The 24,450-nt window shown below is 41.2% G+C and overlaps 1 long non-coding RNA gene across 2 annotated transcripts in view; it reads left to right on the top strand.

Annotated features, from left to right (window-relative positions):
- The first annotated feature begins 2,429 nt into the window (after window positions 1-2,429).
- LOC135981811 (uncharacterized) overlaps window positions 2,430-24,450 on the top strand; it is a 30,010-nt gene continuing 7,989 nt past the window's right edge. Inside the window, exons 1-3 of one of the 2 annotated variants that reach the window (XR_010598978.1) lie at window positions 2,430-2,544; window positions 3,247-3,421; window positions 5,234-5,315. This is a non-coding gene — a long non-coding RNA (uncharacterized LOC135981811). Of the gene's footprint in view, window positions 2,545-3,246; window positions 3,422-5,233; window positions 7,769-24,450 lie in introns of both variants that reach the window. The other variant, XR_010598977.1, reaches the window with a different exon arrangement.

Here is a 24,450-nt window from a genome sequence, read left to right as displayed (position 1 = left end):
TTTAGCTGTGGTGTAGATGTGTGGGTTCAGGCTGGAGCCTGGGATCTGGGACCCCGTGAGAGAGGAAGGTACCAAAGCTTGGGCTCCAGCCTGAGCCTGAATGTCTACACCAAAATTAAACAATCCCTTAGGCTGAGGCCCAATCAGCTGACAAGGGCCATTGGTGGATGTTTAATTGCCGTGTAGACATATCCTAAAAGCCCCAGTTCCAGCTGAGGGCAGATTTTGTCTGTGCAGGTGTAACACTGACAGACCCCAACTGTCAGCAGTCGGGATCAAACGTGGGACCTTTGGAGCTTAGTACATGAGTCTTTACTGCATGAGCCAAAAGCCATATGTCTCTTACTTAAGGCAGTAGAACAGCCTCATTAATGTTTCTCTAAGTGGTCTCTTGCCACCTAGATGGGACAGAACACCTGACCCAGGAGGTGTGTGAGTTACACAGGCATTGTGGAAGACAAATGTAAGGCTGTATTCTGAGGACCTCTTTGAAATCTCTGGCATAAGAGGATGTGCCAGTGATGGGGCTGGAGGCAGAAGAGACATACTGAGAGACTGGAGTTTCCTAGCAGTACTGCAGCCCACAAGGTAGCCTGAGGAGCCTGCCTTAACTTAGACCAACCCTCAGGGCTGCCTAAATTACAGCCCCTGGTGCAGGGCTGGGAGGGTGCAAAGGTAGAATAGATCCACTTTCACCTCTTGTTCCCTGGGGCTCTGAGTTCTGCGCGGTGACTCTTGGGATACATCTGCACTGCAGCTGGAGCAAGCTTCCCACCACCAGTAGAAGACATGTGCTAAGCACTGCAGTGTGGAATCAGTGCCTTGGGTACTCAGTGCCTGAGTACAAGCCCACCCCTGGGTATATACTTGGTTGGCTAGCTTGTGCTGCCGTGGCCACACTGCTGTTTTTAGCATGCTAGCTCAAGCAGAACACCAGCATGTCTGTCTAGCTGTCCTTTAAGTGATTGCAGATGCTCTTAGTAACAGATGTTCAAATTCAGGATATTCTCAAGATCCTGTAAAATAAAAATTCACCTGGGACATAAATGTACATATATGTACAACCAGCCCCTTGTATCTTCCCAATGCAAGCATGTTCTTGGTTAATGCCAAAGCAAATGGAATCAGTTTCCTCTCCCCTTCCCATCATCCTAGTAACTGTCATTTTCCTTGATTTCAGCATTGCTTAGTCTGCTGGGTTCCGAATATGTCCCAAAGAATATTTGTTGTGGAGTGTGGCAGAAATACTTTTTTTTTACAACGATTTTCTAAGGTTTCCATTTCTCTGCCACAAAAATTCCTGCAATGTCTTACTGGAATGAAATTTGAGACTTATTTATCGGTAAAGCATTAAAGTTACAGGGACCAGAATATCTTTCTGGGTTCCAGTGGGCTGACTTTTATTGGCTGTGGGTCCCCACAGAGGAATTAAACTTAAAATAAACATACAACCATCAAGAACTACATTTTTAATAGAGCCAAACTGAATTTGAAACTCAAATTGTGAATTCTGTTCTAAATAAAAAAGCCACCATTTACAAGATTCTAAATTTGGCAAATTGAGTTCTCTTATCACTGCTGTCCTCTAGAGATGAATTTAACCTGTTTAAAATATTTCCTTCTAAAATATAGAAAAGATTACCCTAGTAAATAGCATCAGCTGATTCCTTTTTATCCTCTGTTATAGCCACTGTCTGATTATGGCTAGCCTGGTTTACATTAGTAATAGTGCGAGAGAGATGGATATGAATGTTTAAATGTCTCTGTTTTATGAAATCTTTTTGATTCCCATGTATCAAATCTGGCAAGAGAAGATCTAGTCTATTGGATTACACCTTTCTAAGTGTCTTACATCTGCTTTGGATAGCAAAATAGGTCTATATATTTACTGCTATTACCCAGGTCTCTGCCAGCTTTCACGATTATTCATATCCTCAGATTTCTAAAGGAAGGAAGAGTCTCCTCGCTTTAACTACTATAATAGATGTAATGCACAGGGTTGACTCCAACAATTTCTTTAAACATTTACTAAAACATGATTCCACTATTTTCAGACTACTCATAGCCTCACTCGTACCATAACCTCCATTGGCACAAGGTGCTCTAAACCACTGTTTTTCAAACTTCGGGTTGTGACCCAGTACTGGGTCACAGGCTGTCAGGCACTGGGTCGCTCTGGTCAGCACCGCCGACCGGAACATTAAAAGTCCCGTCATCGGTGCTCCCCAACTAAGGCAGGCTAGGGCCTACCTGTTTCGACACCATGCTGTGGCCTAGAAGTGGACAGCAGCAGGTTCAGCTTCTATGCAGGGGAGCCACGGGGCTCTGCATGCTGCTCCCACCCCGAGCACCAGCTCTGCACTGGGGGGAGGGGGGAAAATGGTGCCTGTGGGCGAGAGTCACCCAAAGCTATTTGCTTGCCTCCGCCTAGGAGCTGGACCTGCTGTTGGCCGCTTCCAGGGCGCAGCACGATCCACAGTGCAAGGAAAGGCGGGAAGCCTGCCTTTGCACCCCTGCTGCACCACTGATTGGAAGACGCTGGAGGTAAGTCCATGCCCCAACCCTGTGCCCCAATCCCCTGCCAGGGGCGGCTCCAGGCACCAGCGCAGCAAGCGCGTGCCTGGGGCGGGAAGCCGCGGTGGGCGGCCTGTTGGTGGCTGTGAGGGCGGCAGTCAGGCGGCCTTCGGCAGCATTTCTGCAGGAGGTCCGCCGGTCCCGTGGTTCCGGCAGCAATTTGGCGGTGGGTACGCCGAAGCCGCGGGACCGGCAGATCAGCCACAGAAATGCTGCCGAATCCACGTGACCGCGGACCGCCCGCAGGCATGCCATCCAACGCCGTCTGACTGCCGTGCTTGGGGCGGCAAAAAACATAGAGCCGCCCCTGTCCCCTGCCCCAGCCCTGAGCCACTGCCAAACCTGGAACCCCTTCCTGCATCCCAAACCCCTTATCCCCAGCCCCACGCCAGAGCCTACACTCCTAGCCCAGAGCCCTGACCCCCTCCCGCACCCCAACTCTCTGCCCCAGCCCAGAGCCCTCTCCTACACCCTGAACCCCTCATTCCTGGCCCCACCTCACAGCCCTCATCCCCGTACCCTAACCCTCTGCCCCAGCAATGAGCCCCTCTCACACCCCAAACCCCTCATCCCCAGATCCGTTGGGTCATGGGCATCAACAATTTTCTTCAACTGGGTACCCAGAAAAAAAGTTTGAAAATCACTGCACTAAACTGTCCTTTTGAATATTAGATCTCATTGGGGTCTGAACAGTTTGAAAAAAAAATAGCCAGATGTTATCTGGCAGTGTAATCATCTTCTCAATACAAAAAGAACAGGAGTACTTGTGGCACCTTAGAGACTAACAAATTTATTAGAGCATAAGCTTTCGTGGACTACAGCCCACTTCTTCGGATGCATCTCTAAGGTAAGCGCCCTAACTACTAAGCTATGGAATATTCTGATGGAGATCTCCCTCAGTCTCTCATATGTATTGAAGCTGTTTCACTATAATTAAACAAAAGAATACTTAAATATTAATTGAGCCAATGCAAAAATTAGAATGACTCCTAGAGTCATTGCACTCACCTGAGAGGTGGCAGATCCCTTCTCCCCTCAGGAGGAGAGCAACTTGAACCACATTCTGGGGGAGTACCCTGTCCACCAGGCTGAAGATTTGAGGGAGATCCTCACCTGGGATCATTTTGCTTTGCATGTCACTATGAGGGCCAAGTCCCTATCTTCCCCAAGTTCATGGATAGATGCCTCTATGCAGCCTGGACTGGCACCTATCTCTGACAGAGGGGTGGGTATAGGCAATGACTCTGTGGATACTCCAGGACTGGAGCACCCATGGAAAAAAAATAGTGGGTTCTTAGCACCCACCAGCAGCCAGCGACACCCCTGATCAACTCCTCCCCTTCCCTCCCAGCCCCTCCAGAGAAACTGTCTGTGGCATGCAGGAGGTGTGGGGAGGAGCGGGGACAGGGAGCACTCAGGGGAGGGGCTGGGAAGAGGCGGGTTGGGGGTGGGGTTCAGGCAGGGCCTGGGGTGAAGTTGGGGGTGCAAAGAGGCGGGGTGGGAGCTTGGGGGAAGGGGGCGAGTGGGGACAGGGCCTGGGATAGAGTTTGGGTTTGAGCATCCCTGGGACCTGGAGGAAGCCAGCTCCTGTGGGGGTCAGGCTTAGCCCTGCCTTCCCCCTCACCCCCCATATCAGTGCCTCCCATTGGCTAGTTTAGGTGTTTCCCCATCTAGTGTGCTGGCTTCGTGGATTTCAGTTTTAGGCCTGTATCTCTCCCCATTCATTGTGTAAGGAGCGTAGGCTCTTTACTCAGGCTTTCTGGATCTCAATGTTGTTTCTGTGATTTTCTAGATGCCTAAAAATTAGGTTCCATGACACACATCATTGCAACACCTAAATCCCTTTGTGGATCCCACCTTTAATCTCTATGCCAATGATTTCTTTCCATTTCCTAATGTCAATTTAGGTCCTATAATTCTGGCAGGTGTTGATCATTCTCTATTTCCCCTGACTTGTAAGAGGCATTTAACACCTCACAGGATCCTATATTCAAGTAGTAATTCATAGAACTAGTTCTTAACTTAAGTTGCTGCACTCCATGCTTTAGTGCTGGAGGTCACGGAGTCAAATCCTGCTGAGGACCTGTAGCTGGTTGTTTTGTTATGTCTCTATATTTTCATGTGTGAGTAGCTACTTTTTACATGAATTATTGATGAGCCTGTGTGAGGTAACATCTGTCGAGGCTTCCCCAGCTCCTTTGCTAAACACAAGCCCTTTTGTTGTTCCAGATTTTTAAGCCTCCATTTAGTTTCAGTCTTTGTAGGAAGAATGCTGAATTTTATTTTCATTTCCTCCCACACAATGGAGGATAAACATTTGAAAGCAAACTCTGTACAAGAATGCATGTCCAATCTGGACATGTCCATAAACCTTGGCAGAGAGCATGAACTGAATTCAGGTAGTAATGGTCATGTTTTCTCTTTAATACTACCAAGAGAATTGTAAAATGAAGTCCATTTGCCAGGAAATGTCCTGCATAGATTTTAAATTATATTTGCATGTCCATGCACTAAAGCCTGTCTTCTTAAGTCCTATTCTTATACCTATCTTATTTGATATTGCAAAATGAAAGGGAAAAGAAAAAAAATATTCCCGAGTGTCTGAATTGATTGTATTGATTGACATGAATCCAAGCAATTACAATGTATTATCCTACAGGTGGATGCTACCTCTTAGTAGTAGAATACTACCCCAACGGTGTAAAAGGGCACATCCTACCCATTTTTCTCTGCACACTGAGGTAACTACCTGCAATGGAATTACTGTATTTCCAGTACATAATTGTGTGAGTTGGTGCCTGCACTAGGAGTCCAACACTGCAGTGCCCAGGAATATAGGATCCACCCGCCATTCTCCCCATCTCTGTCCCTGAAGAAGCCCTGAGTAGACTACACAACAACTCAAGCTGTATTCTAGAGACAAATTTGGTGCATATTGCATTAGAACTGGCAATGCTTCCACACATTGCTTCAAAACTATTTTTAAAAGTAAGATTGTTTGTTATGTGTGCCTTTGAAGACAGTATTAAATGGAATTAAGCAAACCTTAAGGTGGGGATTAGGAAAAAAATCCAGAAAGTGAAACCCATTACTCTACAGTTGTCTCCCAAGGGAAGTGAAATAAGTCCTATCACTTGGGACACATTGCTAAACTGGACAAAGCACTAGCAAACATACTGTGAGTATACATGTACACAAATAGGCATGTAAGTAGTGTGAGATCAAAAGAGCCAGAATGGAGCGCTTAGACTGTCATAGATAATTACAGGGATCCTCATGTAATATTTATTTGGCAACTTGTAACATGCCCTTGGTTTCAGATTTATGATTCACCTTTAAAAATGTGAATGGATACTATTATATCATACACAGCAGGAAAGATCCTATCACAGGGTGGGCTGGCCCTAGGCCTGGGTTCAGCCCTTCCCCATTCCATGTTCTGGCTCCTTAAGGACAGTGGCTGAGAATTCTATTCTCTAAAGGGGTCAGGTGACTGATAGAGGGTCAGGTGATGGCAGGGCTATAAAATTGCTGACGGTGTGGTGTGAGTAGGCTGTACGTGAGTGGTGGTTCTTAGTGGCCTGGTGGGGTGGCATGGAGAACTAGGCAAAGGGCTGGGGAAAGTACCCAGGAAAGGCATGCTGTTTGGGCTAGAAAACCAGATAGGAAGAATTAAACTGACCAAGGAATATTTATGAGCCCCTGGAGCAAAGGAGAGTGAACCCAGCACAATAAGGTGAAGGTTTGTATCTGGAAGATGGACTGCGATGTCCTGGGACACCTGGAGTAATGAAAAAGCTGAAGCATGGTCTGTGAAGCCCCTTTTGTAAAGGAACTCAGGCTGGGACTTCTTGAGAGGTGGATGCATAACTGTCTGGATAACTGTACTCAGAGAGTAGTTATTAATGGTTCCCAATCCTGCTGGAAAGGTATAACAAGTGGGGTTCCGCAGCGGTCTGTTTTGGGACTGGCTCTGTTCAATATCTTCATCAACAACTTAGATATTGGCATAGAAAGTACGCTTATTAAGTTTGCAGATGATACCAAACTGGGAGGGATTGCAACTGCTTTGGAGGATAGGGTCATAATTCAAAATGATCTGGACAAATTGGAGAAATGGTCTAAGGTAAACAGGATGAAGTTTAAGAAAGACAAATGCAAAGTGCTCCACTTAGGAAGGAACAATCAGTTTCACACATACAGAATGGGAAGAGACTGTCTAGGAAGGAGTACAGCAGAAAGGGATCTAGGGGTTATAGTGGACAAGCTAAATATGAGTCAACAGTGTGATGCTGTTGCAAAAAAAGCAAACATGATTCTGGGATGCATTAACAGGTGTGTTGTGAGCAAGACATGAGAAGTCATTCTTCCGCTCTACTCTGTGCTGATTAGGCCTCAACTGGAGTATTGTGTCCAGTTCTGGGCACCGCATTTCAAGAAAAATGTGGAGAAATTGGAGAGGGTCCAGAGAAGAGCAACAAGAATGATTAAAGGTCTTGAGAACATGACCTATGAAGGAAGGCTGAAAGAATTGGGTTTGTTTAGTTTGGAAAAAAGAAGACTGAGAGAGGACATGATAGCAGTTTTCAGGTATCTAAAAGGGTGTCATAAGGAGGAGGGAGAAAACTTGTTCACCTTAGCCTCTAAGGATAGAACAAGAAGCAATGGGCTTAAACTGCAGCAAGGGAGGTTTAGGTTGGACATTAAGAAAAAGTTCCTAACTGTCAGGGTGGTTAAACACTGGAATAAACTGCCTAGGGAGGTTGTGGAATCTCGATCTCTGGAGATATTTAAGAGTAGGTTAGATAAATGTCTATCCGGGATGGTCTAGAAAGTATTTGGTCCTGCCATGCGGGCAGGGGACTGGACTCGATGACCTCTCGAGGTCCCTTCCAGTCCTAGAATCTATGAATCTATGAGAGGGAGGGAGGGAACTTCTCTGATGCCAATGGGAAGAAGGACTTTTGTCTGGGAGGGGGAGAAATCTCTTGGTTTTATTGGATTCTTTCATTTTCCTTCAAAGGCGGCACTTTTGGTTTGCCCTGAGGGCTAAGTCACCCAAGTATCCAACCAACTGGAGAGAGACTATAAGAGGAAATTGGGACAGGACTGTAACTTGATGCTGAGACTGGAAAGATGACTCTTTTGCACCCCCCATCCTCCCAGACTTAAAGGCATACAAATATGCATTCAGGTTAGCAAGACATTATTGCACAGAGATAATACTCTAAAATTCTAAAATTCTCGCTATGAAAAGCTTGGCTGACTCAGACTGTCTGAATCCAGTTAAGCAAACAAAGCTTTACTGTGTAGCTGAATGAAAATGAAGCCCATACTTTAAGGTAAATGATTGAACATGATTTACTGAAGGTTGATATTGACTAGAAGGCAAATGCCAAGATTAATCCACAGAAGAAAGTGAAATAGCACAGACATAGATCATTGGGATGAGTATTTGAATCTTTTTTTTTTTTTTACCTTAAGTGCTCCCCGATCAAGGAGGTCTTTCAAAACAAAGCCTAAGACAGCGTAGGGAGGGTTCGGGTGGGGAAAACAGTAAGTATAGTTGTTCTGAGCAGCCATTGTATTTTGCTCACAAATTAAAGAAACCTTTGTCACAGTGAGTTAAGTTCATAAAGTTTATTGGAACCCACTTTTATGTTCTTGTAAGACTGCACTGGCAAAGGCTATTCTCATTTGGCCTACTTCTTATTCCTCTACATACCATTTCATCAGCTACATGCATCAAATATGATTCCAATTTTATTTTGTCCCTTGTTTGTTGGACCATTGAATCTGGGTAAATGAAGGGCACATGGCCAACCATATGGTAACAATAACATCAGCACTACAGTAAAAGAAGATCAAGAGTCATATATACATAAGGTAATATGGAGTGCATTTATACAATTTTTGAAGAATATCACTGTTCTGTTTTCTTCTATGATATATATGTTCTCTGGGTTGACAGAATGAGGTCAGATCCAAGATGCATTACATTAAAATTACTTGTCAAAAAGAACGTTTCTCTTTTATCTGTTCCAAATTTTGATCTTGCATATAACTCTACAGAGATTACAGTAAATTGGGGACTATTAGTATTTGCCTAGAAAAAGTGTAGTTTTTTTCTCAGTAAAACGACACAAGTGGAAAGTGGTATAAAAGTGTGCTTAGTGTTCAGGGTAGAGGAGCTAGAAATTAGGACAGCAGGTAGGGTTAGAAATTCTGCTCTGTTTTATGTTCCAGACAACCTCCCATTGACTTCAGAATATTCTGTTTATAGGAATGATCTATTATTTTAATTGGGATAGTTGATAATTTTAGTATTGGGGAAAACAGTATCCCATGTAAGCCTGGTCAGAATTTTTGTTGAAAAATTTCAACCAAATAAAAATAAATTTGTGAAAAGATTTGCAAAAATGTCTTACCATCTTTTAACCCAGTTCTAATCCTAGTGAAACAGAATGAAGCAGCCAAGTAATACCTCTCTTTAGATCTATTTGTGCCTGGGTCCCAGGTTAGTTTGATATACAATTGTTTTAGGGCTGCCTAGCTTGAATGTGGTTTATCACATTTCAGTTATGTGGACTGGAGAGTTGGAATGTTGGCCAAAAGTTGCATTCAGAGCTGATCCTACCAGAATTTGGTAGAGTCCAAATACTACAGGAACTCTCTTAGAAATACATGCAGTAATAGAAGTGAAGCAATTGCAGCTTTTATGGCGAAGGAGGAGATGCTTCCTTTGAAATCTTAGGGGATTCAATGAGGGAGGGAAACTATTTCCCCCACCCAAACGTGTCTCTATCAGTAAGAAAGAGGCCCATGCTAAAACTATGGACAATTTTCAAACCTGGGGATTTAATTAAGCTCCTAAATCTATATATATAGTTAGGCTCCTAAATTCATATACATGGGTACCTAAGTAGAATCTCCTATTTAGGACCCTAAATATCAGTTGGTTGACATTTTTCAAAATGTCAACCCTTGACAAAATGAAATGAAATGAAATAAAATGGTCATTTTTGGACCAACTTTATTAATAAGGGATTTAGAAGTATAATTTCAGGCTCCCAAATGTAGAAGCTGTATAGAACTAAGTGCTGCTACAGGGAATCATGCTGTAGTGGAACTGCTATAGACAACTCTGGAGACTACCGCAAAAGACCAGGTATGTGAGGAGAGAAAAAAATGGTGATCTTGAATTTTAATTACAATAACCTTTTAATTAAGATCCTACTTTAACTACAATAACCTGTGATGTTACCAGTTATGCCCTGGAGATTCTTTCCCTCATAATTAGATATTCAAAAAAGAATGATATCTAATGTGATAGAGCTACTAGGAATTTCAGTGGGAAACATTCCTCTAGTAAAGGCTTATTTTCTGTCCTATAACCTAGAGAAGCCTGCCTGAGGATGTGGATGAGAGGGAAATGTTGTAAGTTTGGGATATAGTGGAAGGCCATCTCATAAGAGGAACTGTACATATTCTCTTTTCTTTTCCGAGAGAGACTGGGTTCTTCAAATACTTTGCCGGCGTGTAAACACTTTTTGGCAGTGAGGGTAAAAAAATCCTCCAAACGTTCATCTAATATGACCTGACTAGTTCTTAAAGTTAAATGACTTCTCTTTTGTTCTCCTGCAATGACAACTAACATCGCAAGGCAATATCTATCCATGACTATTCATTATGGATTGACGACATGATTGTAATAGAGAAAATCATAACAAATGAATACTCATCAACTTCCACTAGGATTAGTGACAAGTGCACCTCAAAGGAGTTAGATTAGTTCAGATGGTCTCAATAAACTAGACCAAATTCTCCTTTAACATACAGTGGTATAAATGAGAAGTAACTCCATGGAAATAAGAAAAAGTTACATGGGCGTAAAGCCAATTTTGGTGAGAAGACAGTGAGGACAAAGCAGTCTGATATTAACCCTTGTCTCCAATACACTTATTGGTGTTATTCTAAGGTAAATGTGTCTACAGGCAGTAAAAAAAGTGGCCAGATCCTCACCTGGTGTAAAATCAGTGTAGTTCTCCCAGTGTTAATGGAACCAGATTAATTTTCACCAGCTGAGGATCTAGCCCAGGCTGTTTAATTTACAATATTTGCTACTGCTTTTGACAGTTAATTTCAATGAAGAAATATTAATACTAAAAGGGTGCTGAGATACCAAGATTTTCTTCTTCCAGATTTGTTTCTTAGGTGGAGGCTAGAAGTCCACCCCTCCAGATCCCTTTCTTTTCTCATAACATATACTAAAGCCAACAGTTTCTTCATTCTACAGTCAGAGTACAAGCATTTGCTGAGAGGGAGCCACTCAAGGTGCATATTGTAGATGCTCCTTCTTATTCTAATGAATATGTAAAATTGTGGGCTTTTTCTTTGATTTTAAATTTAAAAAAATCAAATGCAAACTTCATCTCTGGAAGCAAACAAGACCAGGAAAGGTTGACTGTTTAGAGCAACCCAACTTATGCCAAGTTCAAAAGCATAAGGTAAAACAGTTCTGCTAATCCATTTGTCTGAAGACCAAAAAAGGAGGAAATGTTAACTAAGTTATTATGAGATGAAATGGTGAGGTGGATGAACCATGGGGTAAAGGTGAATTTTAAATAGAAAGTTACACAGGAAAGAGGCTTGGAAATAGATTGCTACTAATGTTAGGGACTGTCTCTCTGTCACACACACATCTTTCTGTAGGTATTGCAACGTATTGCTGACATGCTGTCCCAAGTACCATAATTACACGGGGAATTGAAAGTGTTCAGCATCTTTCAGGATCAGGCTCTTTTTAGTCAGTTTTTACTCAGTTCTTAATCTATCTCCCCTGGGGTACTGAATCTTGTCCTAGGTGAGTGATTGGTGTGCTTAATAAAGGTTTGCAATGATTGAATTGATGTGATACATCATCCACCAATTAGGGAGGCGGAGGAAAAAAATTGAAGCCAAGAGGTAGGCAATAGTGCAAATTATTTCTTTTTGGAGAGAAGATGGATTGAAGGCTATGAAGGAAAAGTAAGTAGTAAGGGAGGCTTAAGATAATTGCAGAAGGGCAGGCATTCGGGGCTGTTGCTTGTTCGTTCTCAAATCTGCGTGTTCTCTTAGTACGTATAGCCACTCAGCAGGTCCCTATTTAAATGCTTTGAAATAAGAGCACACTTTGGAGTATGATTCTGTTCTTTCTGTCACAGTGAATACTCTTTACTACTTGGAGAGAAATGGACTGGACTACCTTTGTCAACAATATTTTGCACCCTAAATCTCCCATTTGTATGAAACTAGCCCTTCTGGGTTTGCATTCCTGTCTTGGGTTCATGTTAATCTATAACTCCAAGTGCAATTAAAAGGTTCGAACCTGTCTGAACAAAACCTGCAAGGCTTTAGTCATAGCATGCATGTGAACTTAAACAGACAAGTTTTAAGCAGTTCTAGTTGTAGACCCTGTTTACATTGACACTTGAAACCATGTTAGCACCTTCCCAGTAAGACCTATGTCTAAACACAGTGGTGATGACAAGGTCACCCTGGCCAATCAGACAGGACATAATCATGATGTGAAATTTAGCTCAGGCTATAACACTGTTCTGTAAAACACTAACAGTAACATCTTCAACTAATGGGGACATTCCCTAGAGGGTGTTTTACTACAGTGTGTGGGCTTTGAAAGACGGAACAGAGTAAGAATTTGAAGGGGGTTTTGAGAAGAGTTTGAAGCACCTTTTCCTGGGGAGAAATAATTTGCAACAGAGAACACACTTGGATTTCTTAGATACTTTTCTTTCCATACGTGGGTCATAGTTATTCAGTGCTATCAGGAAGCTGTGGATAGGGTGCACATTAATGTAGGATTTGCCGTATCAGATCAGTGATCAGACTAGCATTTAAATAGCTGATGCTTCAGAGGAAGGCAGAAAAATCCCAAACCATAATGCATTCAGGGGTCAAATGTGTTCAGCAAATCCATAGATTCCAAGGCCAGAAGGGACTAATTGTGGTCATCTAATCTGACCTCCTGTGTAATGCAGGCCATATAACATTCCCCAAATAATTCCTAGAGCAGATCTTTTAGAAATAACATCCAATCTTGATTTAAAAATTGCCGGTGATGGAGAATCCACCAGGACCCTTGGTAAATTGTTCCAGTAGTTAGTTATTCTCTCTGTTAAAAATTTACCTTACTTCCAGCCTGAATTTGTCTAGCTTCACCTTCTTGCTATTGGATCATGTTATACCTTTCTCTGCTAGATTGAATAGCTCTTTATCAAATATTTGTTCCCCATTTAGATTAAGTCACTCCTTAATCTTCTCTGTGTTAGACTCAAAGAGATCAGTCTATTTAGTTTATCACTAGACGGCATGTTTTCTAATCCTTTAATCATTCTTGTGGCTCTTCTCTGAACCCTCTGCAGTTTATTAACATCCTTTGTGAATTGTGGGCTTCAGAACTGGACACAGTATTCCAGCAGCAGCCACATCAATGCTAAATATAGAGGTCAAATAACCTCTTTAGTCCTCCTTGAGATTCCCCTGTTTATGGATTCCAGGATCGCATTAGCCTTTTTGGCCACAGCGTCACTTGGGAGCTCATGTTTAGCTGATTATCAACCACGACCCCCGAATCTTTTTCACAGTCACTGATCCTGTATAGTCTCTGATCCTGTAAACATGGCCTTCTTTCTTTGTTCCTAGATGTATACCTTTACACTTAGTTGTATTAAAACACATATTGTTTCCTTGCACCCAGTGTACAAAATGATCCAGATCGCTCTGTACCAGTGACCTGTCCTCTTCATTATTTACCACTCCCCCAATTTTTGTGCCATCTGTAAACTTTATCACAGATATTGTTTTTTCCAGGTCACTGATAAAAATGTTAAATAGCATAGGGCCAAGAATCAATCCCTATGGGACCTCACTGGAAACACCTGCTCAATGATGATTCCCAATTTACAGTTACATTTTGAGATCTATCAATTATCTAGTTTTTAATCCATTTAATGTGTGCCATGTTTATTTTATATAGTTCTAGTGTTTTAATCAAAATGTTGTGTGGTACCAAGTCAAACGCCTTACAGAAGTAGAAGTATGTTACATCTACACTATTATCTTTATCAACCAGATTTATATTTTCATCAAAAAAAGATATCAAGTTAGTTTTTAAGGCTCTATTACCCTCCTTTAATTCTTTACTAATCAAGTCCCATATCTTGCCCACGATCAATGTCAGGCTGATAGGCCTATAATTATCCAGGTCATGCCATTTACTGTTTTTAAATATTAGCACAACATTATCTTTCTTCCAATCTTCTGAAACTCCCCCAGTACTCTAAGGATTATTGGAAAATCAACATTAATGATCCAGTGAGCTCCTCAGCCAGCTCTTTTAAAACTTTTGGATGCAAGTTATCTGGACCTGCTGATTTTAAAATATCTAATGATAGTAGCTTCTGTTTAACATCCTCTAGAGATACTAGTGGAATGGGAAAAGTGTTGCAATCACCATATGATTAGACTATATCATGTTCTGTTCCTCCAAATACAGAACAGAAACATTTATTGCACACTTCTGCCTTTTCTGCATCCCATAACTTCAGTAGAGTAACTCTCAATTTAATTGGTTTAACTGAGGATAGAGTGGCTCTTCAATGAACAGTGTTTAAAATAAGTTGCTTTAATGTATATTGCCCTCCTCACTGTTGTATTCTAGCAACTACCGGCTACAAAACCTGCCTCCAGACTTGAAAGGAGCATTCATTTAAATTAAAGAGCAATATATTTTGGAAAAAATTATATATTTAGATTGTTCTTTGTGAAGGACATGGTTATCCATCCATGTAGATTGACTTTATGGGGCCAAATCTCCAGTTGAAATGAATGGGAATTAGACCAGAGTGAACAATGAATAGACACTGCAAGATTTGGTCCATAACAACTAAGAAGAATATTAATGACACAAGATACTATATGGTTCTAAAAGTACTCAAATGTCAGGCTTCAGGGCCACTTGTGTCAATCAAGAAACGAAAAAACACTGAAGCCACTGGAACTACTTATGTGTTACTTATTGGAAGGATTGCAGTGCCTCATAGAATGCACATTGTATCCAGATGAGGTAATTGCAATTTATTTTATTTATCTATCAATGAACTCTTAGCAATTTAGATGTGAGAAGAATATGACAATTCTGTCAGTCTCCCCCACCTCATTTTTCATCAAAACTGAAGAAAAGGGTGTCAAAAGTCAATTTCCCCCACGTTCTATATTCCATTATAAGGATGTCTTTATTATTATTATTATCATTATTTTTTAAAGATTTTTTTTTTAATTTCAAGTAAATATATTTTTGCAAGACACGCTAGGGAAGCCTGCTCCTCTGCAGGGCCCAGTTCTTTCATTCATAGTCATGGGGGGAGGGATAGCTCAGTGGTGTGAGTATTAGCCTGTTTAAACCCAGAGTTGTGAGTTCAATCCTTGAGGGGGCCACTTAGGGATCTGGGCCAAAATCAGTACTTGGTCCCCCTAGTGAGGGCAGGGGGCTGGACTCAATGACCTTTCAAGGTCCCTTCCAGGAATAGGACATCTCTATTTATTTATATCTGAGTAATATCCTTCTCCACTAATAGTCTCACATTCTTCAGGGAATAGAAATCCAGTTCACTATCCCAAACAGCTATCTATTTCAATGGAGCACCTTTCAGAGTAAAGTGCTACAAAACATGAACAAGGCTGACTGACTCGAGACTTCATTTAATATCAAGATACAATGCTGTCCATGCAGAATAATGCATATTTCTTGAATTTTATATCAGTTACAATAGGAAAGGCCTGCAACATGACTTTTACACTTAACTTGGGGCCCCCTTTGTGAATAACATAACCAATAAAGGGCCTAAATTTAATTTTAGGTGAAAGGATTGTCTTGTAGTTAAGGCACTAGATTGGGACTCCAGAGCTCTGTGTCCTTCATTAACCACAGACTCCCTGTGTGGCCTCGAGCAAGTCCTTTAATGTATCTTGTGCCTCCATTGCCTTCCCTCCCATTCCCTTTGTCTCTGCCATCTAGATTGTAAACTCTTTAGTGCGTTGACTGTCTTGTTCAGAAGCTAGACTAGGGGTCGGCAACCTTTCAGAAGTGATGTGCCGAGTCTTCATTTATTCACTCTAATTTAAGGTTTTGCATGCCAGTAATACATTTTAATGTTTTTAGAAGGTCTCTTTCTATAAGTCTATAATATATAACTAAACTATTGTTGTATGTAAAGTAAATAAGGTTTTAAAAATGTTTAAGAAGCTTCATTTAAAATTAAATTAAAAATGCAGAGCCCCCCGGACCAGTGGCCAGGACCCAGGCAGTGTGAGTGCCACTGAAAATCAGCTCGCGTGCTGCCTTCGGCACGCGTGCCATAGGTTGCCTATCCCTGAGCTAGACCATTGGAGGCCCCTCTCTCCATCCTATAATATTGTTATTTATTAATCTTGTTTCAGTTTTTCTTGACTGTTCAGGAGTATTTTAAGGAATGTAGTATCAAGGCCTCATGCTTAATCTGTGACTATATTCACTGTTATATCTTGCACCATCTGTAGCTATCCTAACAGTATGTATTGCATTCCATCAGATACTGCACATTCCCACCCACATACTAGTAACATACAAATAAATCCTGTGTGGAATTGGGAGTTCTACCTCGTGTGTGATTTAAATGTTCAAAAATAGATTCAAGCCAGCTGTGAGGGACATTTTTAGAGGAAGATGGCCTGAGATTTTTTTGGCACTAAGCCAGAATGTGTCTTATTCCTTTCAACTTGCATTCATCTTACTGGATGTTTTTGTACAAATATATGAAGCTTAACTTTCATATTTACCTTGTAATTCCCATCTTACTTAAGAGAAATTCATCTGTCCTGTTCCTTGTCTTCACTTTTGCAGCAGATTGCTATAGGGAGTGAAGAAGGGCCAGGCCAGCTTGCATCAAGATCAGGTCAACTTCTCTAGGGCTAAGCTGATTTTGACAAATTAGCTTTATTAAATAGTTGCAAGCATCATGTCAGTCATCCATTGGCTCCCTTTGGAGATGCGGTCTTATGCTTCTGAAAGAGGTTTATGTTGGAGTTGTGTAGATTAACATTAAACTCCATTCGCCTCTGCAACTGCCTCATCCTCTTAGCAGAGATAAGAAGGTTGGTTGGTGGGACCAAGTAGCCACACACCCATGCTCCTTCCTTTCTACTGGCTGGCCTGTGACCTGCAGTGACTCAGAAGCCACCATAGTGGGCAAGTGAAAGGAGAGCAACTTGCTTGTATACAAAACAATGTCCCAAACTTGACCTCAACTAAACCCAGCAATGTGGCACTTCTCTAGTGTCACAGTCTAGTAAAGCATTGGATTGTGCCCAAGCCCTCCTGCATTGCTAATTACCACAGCCTTCTGGAAGAATAAGCTATAAATCTTAAATGCTAGCAAGCCTACTTATGGTTGATTTTCTTTTTTTTTGGCACCATAGTGATGCCTCCAAACGGTACAATGTTTTCCCAAAACAGATTCAGTACATCTGATGATTCCTAGTGTGCCCCACATATCACAAGCAAACTTATTGATAGAGGAATGGCAGTACAGTTTGTGCCCAGTTTGATATTTTAAAGAGAGGAGACAGGGCCAGGTCCTGAACTGATGTAAAGTGCCATAACACCACTGGCTTCAATGGAGTGACACTGATTTTCAAAAGCTGGGGAGCTGGCCCATGGCTTTTCATCGTGGAAGTTAGAGGTGGGAAAGATCTATTAGATCATTTAGTCCATTTTCCTGCCACTGAAAAATTGTTTCCTGTTGAACATTTGGGGCTTGTCTACATGAACACTAAGGGCTTGATTCTGCAAACATATACTCACATGAGTAATTCTTACTCATGCAAGCAATAATGTATGGGCTGCAGGACTGAGTATGGCAGTATTACCACCCTTAAGCATTCAAAGATCAGGAGTCTGGCTTAAAATTGGAGAGTCACAAAGAGAGTTATTTTTATTTACCTTCAGGATTTTGAAACCTAGAGTTCTTCAAGATGCCTAGCACTTCTTGGCAAGTACTAGGGTTAGAAATTTTTTTAATGGAAGCTGAGATTCTCGTTATCACAGGATTCTAGGAGCCGAGGCTTTAAGGGGGGGAAAAGATCATGAGTCTTATGATAAAATCACAAAAACTATGAGCTCTTCCAGATAAGGCCTTTGCAAAATTGGAATCCATTGAAGTCAGTGTGAGATCAGAATCCAGACTCTCCGTCTTTGTCTTATGAAGCATAAAGGACGCCTAAGGTGCTATTGGAATTATGATTAACTGCACATGCAGACCTGTGATGTGAAACAGAGATAGAAACTTATCTAGATTGATTTTTGTATAGCAGTGACTACAATTAAAAAATCGTGTGTGTACATGTGCGTGCATAATCTTAAAGAAAAAAGTAAAGGCCATAGAAATATACTGGAAAATATCTTCTAGAAATATATACAGCGTAGTGGTATACTCCATAAATGTCTTGGGTACCAGAAGTACTAAAGATAATAAATCATATTGTCTGGGCTATAAGAAAAGCATTTAAATTCATTGTAAATAAATTAGAGAAGTGGGGCTGGCAAATACTTTTTTTAAACAAAAAACAAATGCAGCCTAAAATTATAGGGAACAGTCTTCAATATCATGCAATTTGAACTGTAACACATGAATTCAGCATTGCACATTTAATCTGAAATGGCTGCCATTACTTCTACATTGATTTGGCTACAGGCAGCCTCAGAAAATAAATACGAAATCGCTTGTAACCCCATTACTAGCCAGATGGCTGAAAAGGGTCATGAATGCGAGGAAGAATAATGACCTGTTGTGGGATCCAAGCAATAAATGTGGAAGCTCTCAACGGACACTCCAATATGTACATGATGGGGCTGGGGAAGGGAAGAGAGCATTACAGGGTAAAGAGAGAGCCTTGATCAATGTTAGAGCTACTTCTAAATGTATATCTACAACATTTTTAAGAGAAAGTAAAATACAGCTACGTGACAACAGCTAGCTCTTTGTTTTATGCTTATCCTAATTTATATGCACTATACTCCTACATTTTTATATGTGCTTCTCTGTTTGGATATCTTCACAAATGTGACCTACTGGGAAAAAATGTTTAATGGTACAATAACTCTCAAATACTGTGTTCCCAGGTTATTTATACACAACATTCAATCTTGGCTATTTGTTTTAAGTGCTGTTGGTTCTATGTTCATTTTGTCTTCAGTGTGGCCCTGATCCCAAAACCACTTATTTCCATACTTAACTTTACCCTATGCCAACTTTAGGTCTTTTGAGCCATATGGGACTATTCACATACATAAGTATTTGTAGGATCAAGACCATAGTTTAATTTTTTTTCATGAGACAATGTGGGCTAATGCATGGGACACAGGGTAAGGGTCCATGAACTCCTACATTTTTAAACTTGGATCTTCTAAAGACTCACTGTGTGACCTAGGGTCTCCATTTCGCCACATGTAAAATGGAGTTTATAGCAGTTACTAGACTTGTCTCTTGGGGCTGCTATGAAGACTAATTAATGTTTGTAAAGTATTTGAGTGTATTATGATGATATCAGGGATGGCCTAAAACAAGATTATGCCAGCATTTTCTCTGGCTAAAGGACATCTTGCAAACATCAATGTCCTGGTGTTGATGGCAAGGCATGGAGTACAGGGCTTCACTTGAAAGCTTAACACTTAACAGAAAAAAATCACCCCTTTTTACAGACATTCAGCCTCATTACATTTTTTATATCCTTCCTCTGAAGCATTGAGGATGCTGGAGTTGGGACACTTGGCAGGAGGGTCAGGATGCTGAGGTGCAACTGAACATTCTCTCTCTCGGGGGCTTGGCTTGCACACATGCTCAGTGTCTAACTGATCTCCATATGTAGGGTCAGGAAGGAATTCTGCCCAGGTCGGCTTGGCAACGTTCTGGAGGGTTTTCACCTTTCTCAGCAGTGTGTGGGTACAGGTCACTTGCCAGGATTATCTAATATAAACTCACTTAATCATTCCCCTACCATTGCAGGGACCTCACGCATAGGTGATTCCTTCCTATTCTCTACCTATGGTACATAACAGTCTAATCTCCTGTAGGCTGTAATACTTTGGTCTAATTTTGGTTGTTGGATTTAATGTGCAGGTGCTGGGTGGTGTTGGTGACCTGTAATATGCAAGAGGTCAGACTAGATGATCTGGTGGTCCCGTCTGACCTTAAACTCTGAGTCTAAAAAGCATGGGTCATAATGCTCAGGCACTTGTGCTGGTGTGTAGATTTGAGGGTGGTGGTAAGTTGTTCCTGTGTGTGCCTACGGGTGCAATCTACCCCAAAGAGCATGGAGGAGAAGGCAGGGCTATAGCCTTGACATTTCCTGTACTGGCCTAAGGAGCTGACCATGCATAGCAAGTAGAGGAGGGATGGTATAGCCTGCACAGTCTCCTTGCACATACTTAGATTCTGCTTCCTAAGACACAATTCCCCTAGGTCCTTCTCATGTGGGGAGGAAGGAAGGGGACAGCCATGTATCACTCTCACTCTGTATAAATTATGTATGGTTCTTTCTTAAATGTGATGTTAGCCGTACACATGCAGTATTGCTCCCCATATGGCACTATATTACTTAGGTGCATTGCTTGGTTGCTTTAATATTAACAAAAAACAAACCCATAGTTTGTTATTTGTATCTTATTTTCTAGATCAAATTTTGGTAGGAAAAATAACAAAGGAAAAGTGAAAGACACCTGTTGACATTATTCTCTTTAACAAGTGAATGCTTCTCCGCATTCAATGAGTTATGTGAAAACACCAAGTTTTGACTCGGGAATATTGTAAATCAACTGATTTGGGGGAAAAGCATTATTTCTAGAAACAGAGCACTTTTTAGTCAAATAAGGAGGACTCTTATTTTGTTATAAAAGTTGTGTTACCACTGCAGCATGTCAACAGCAAAAGTTGTTATGAGAGATAGTATCAGAGAAAATATAGATGCTATAGTTTTCCATTTCCTAAACTACATCCCAACACTTGATGTTCCAGATAAGGAAGGAGCCCAGTTCTATATGCAAATTAAAAGTATTTTCAACAAATCTGATAAGGTATCTAGCGTGCATTGTCCATATCTGCAATCCTATCAGAGACAAGCTTGAAGTTCTAAGGTTTTTGCATTTAATAAGGTCATAGATTAAAACCTTTGATCTGCAATATTACTCGGCCTCCTGTCTGATTCCAGCAGGCAGTAACCCACACAGTTTGGAAACATTAAAGTGACATACTATATTTTAGTGTTTGTTGCAAGGAGACTTCCTGAGCAGGGGCAGTAAGAGAGCTAGCATAAACTGTTCATCGGTTTCCAACACACTAGGAAACTCATATGGATATACATGAAAAGAATCATATTGTTGGGAGCACAGCCAGGGAAAACTCTTTGTGGTTGTGGATTCCCTGAGTATATTACTCTTGTGACCTGATTTTTCTATAATAGCAGCATCACTCCTCTGATTTCAGTGCAGGTATCTTTTATACTTGTTTACTCATTGCCATACCTTCTGAGTGCTCTACAAGCATTAGTAAACGTGTTTTTCACTGCACCACTCTAGATAGGGAAGCTTTATTATCCACTTTTTACAGACAGGGAACTGGGACATGAATAGACTTGTCCAAGGCCCCACAGGAAGTCTGTGCCCCAGCTGAAACTTAACACTGGTATCCCAAGAGCCAATTCAGTGTCTTAACTTTACAGAAGTACACATGAGAAGTGATTTGCACCTCTGGAGTGAATTGACCAATTCCAGTGCTTAATGCGCACCAGATCATAAGGGGGACCCAGGAAATACATTCTAAAAAGAGAGTTGTGTAACTGAGGGGCAGCACATTTTGAATACCACCCAAGAGAAAACCCTCTGATTGGCTGCTTTCACCACTTGTCTGCCTTCTGGGAAAAAACCAGGTTTCCAAAGCTCCTATAAGAAACCTCTCATGCTCACCCATTAGTGATTGCCTCTTGTTCACTACACCTAAATTAATTCTCTCTCAGCCTTTTAAGCTTGGAGAATTAGTACACACATAAAAGTGTGCCTGTCAGATTGGATTTCCTAGTTTCATCTCCCAGCTCTAGCCAACAGCTGAACATTCTCCATCCAGTGGTCTATGAAAGGGAAGGCGTAATGTACTATGAAGCAAAAAATTCAGAAGGCACAAAAATTGCAATGCAGGCTTTCTTCAGAAACTGAAATAATTACCATGTGGCTGTTGTGATTGCCTTTTATGAGGAGAAGGAAAACTATTCAAACCTCAGCCACTCCTGCTTTGGTTTGGTGGTAAAACAGAAACACAGAGTGTGAATTTTTTTTATGTACCATTAAAGTATCTCAAGCTGTAATAAAGCAGAGAGTGCATGATTTCATCATGTCTGTAAATGTTCTCTCCATAGTGTAATCATGCATATTGTTAATGTATTTTGTAACTCCCTCCTGCGCTTTTTCTTTGGTGATGATTGTAACATCATGCCCATACTATTCCAACTCCCCACCCCCATCCAAAAAATGGATTTTTGTGTGCATTTGACACAGTTTTCTTCCTCATATAGGGAATATTTCCACCTCTTCCTTCTTATTTATCACCACTAAATTAATAGAAGATAGAGAGGGAAAAGACCTATTAGATCATCCTTCTATCTACCAGTATATTATCTGCAATATATTTATAAGTGTGTAGTCCAGTCTAGCTTCTGCCACTTCCCATGGACTGTTCCATGGCCTAATATATCTCGATCATAGGAAGATGAGGCAAATGTATTCTACTTCCCAACCTTTATGGAGTGTGTATATGTTTGTGTCCGGGGGGGACCACCACTCTCTGAACTCCAAAACAGCCTACTTCTCCCAGATGGCACAAGTGAGAAATAAAGGATGCTGAGACCAAGGTAAGGCTCCGTGGCATGGTGATAATCATGGGAACAATTTTTCTTGCCCTGATGCTGTGGAATGGGAGCTTGCCTACTGATCTCTACCACTCTGAAGAATGAGAAGGGAGGCTGTGGGCTTCCTTTCAAATCCCCATGACTATGGCAGATGAGTGTGGTGGATTAACAGACACCCTTTAGAGAAGAGGGCAAGGAGGTGGCTTTTGAGTTTAATCATAAACAGTTCTTCACAACTCTGCTTGTGGACAGTTATGTGCTCCATAATTTGAAATTCATAGGCCTGTCAGTCTCTAACATCTATGATGCCATCTGATTATCTAGTCAGTTTTCCTAAGTTGTACATCACTGACCATCTTCAAGCTGAAGACAATTTTTTTCCTCGACTATCACAGTATAAGAGTAGAAAATGCTTGTCTTCTGTCTTTTTCATGTTTAAGTGATACCTTTATCTTGTGGCAAGGCAATTTGTGGTTAGCGAGACTCTGCAAGAGATATCATTCCATTAACCTTTTATCCAAAACATGGAAATGCATTAATTAACTATTCAGACTTCTTCTTTGTTGCTGCCTATTTCAAGCTTCATTACAAATTAGCTCTACATGACAATACTGGGAGCAAAACCACAACTAACAACTCTCATTCCTTTAGCTTCCTAGTTGTGGTTTTAATTAAAACATGATATGAAGCCCTTGAACCTCAGTCTACATCCCGAGAGAAAACTCCAGTGAACGTGTGGGACTAGAGTTCAGAAACAGAAAATGTTTGTAATGTCCTACAGACACAAAGTTGGAAATGGTGTAGCACAGCAATATTTACCTAAGGTACCACTACAAGCCAGCACTACTTTGGGTGTGATCCAATGCCCATTATAATCAATAGACTTCGTTGATAGGCATTGAACTAGGCCCTGCTACTCTATATTTTGTCGGGGACTATTGTACCCCAGTTGGCCTCAGGGTTTGCCATCTTTGCTCTTTTTTCCTGTGTTCAGAGTGCTGCTTCGATGCACCTGAGAATTCAGCCCAGTTGTTTGAAGGTAAGAGTGGAGGCTAAAGTGGGCAAGGCCTACCCAGAGATGCTTTGAGAGGCACTGTGAGTATTGCTAGATCAGAGGTCAAGGTTCAGATTGAGAGGCCATGGGGAACAAGCAGAGATGGTATAATTGTGATCTCTAATTGCGTGCATTTAACACACAAATGTCTGGTCATAACTGCCGTTTGAACACCATCAAAGCAACATAACTCTTTAACTTCTCCATGTATAAATATCTTTAGATTAGACTGGCTAAACAGTGAAAGAAAAGACTTGCAAATAGAAGTGCTGAGGGTTTGCCTCTTTTGATGGCCTTACTCATTAATCACATATATTTGACTGACAGCCAGGGAATTTGTGAAAATGTTCACGAATTTAAAAACATCATGAATTTTAGCATGAATGATTGTAACAAATGTTTGCTATTTTCCTGTTTAGACACCTTCTCTCATGGAGCAGAAATGTGATCTCATATCTCACAACATGCATAACAAATAACAAACAGTTGAAGGGAACATTTGATACCTAGTTAGCCAACACTCAAACAACAAACACATTTGCAGAAACCAGAGTTGGTTTCCAGAAAAGTCACTAAGCAAAGAAAGGGAAAAATTTGCAAATTATATTATTGTTCACCGAGATGGACATCAAGCCCAGCATTGCAACAAAAGGGAATGAAACAAGTAAGACCCCCGTTCTTAAAGTTGGGTATCGAAAGTTGGGCACTTAAATCCATATTTAGGCACCTATGTGTCCTGATTTTCAGAGATGCTGGGCATTTGCAACAGTGAGGTCAATCCAGGCCAGGACAATACTGTGCAACATTTTTTGCTAATCTCAGCAAGTGATTCC

Source organism: Chrysemys picta, chromosome 2 (genome assembly GCF_011386835.1).
Source record: "Chrysemys picta bellii isolate R12L10 chromosome 2, ASM1138683v2, whole genome shotgun sequence".
In the NCBI taxonomy this organism is placed as follows: domain Eukaryota; kingdom Metazoa; phylum Chordata; order Testudines; family Emydidae; genus Chrysemys; species Chrysemys picta.
This window is presented reverse-complemented; position numbering and strand designations above follow the sequence as displayed.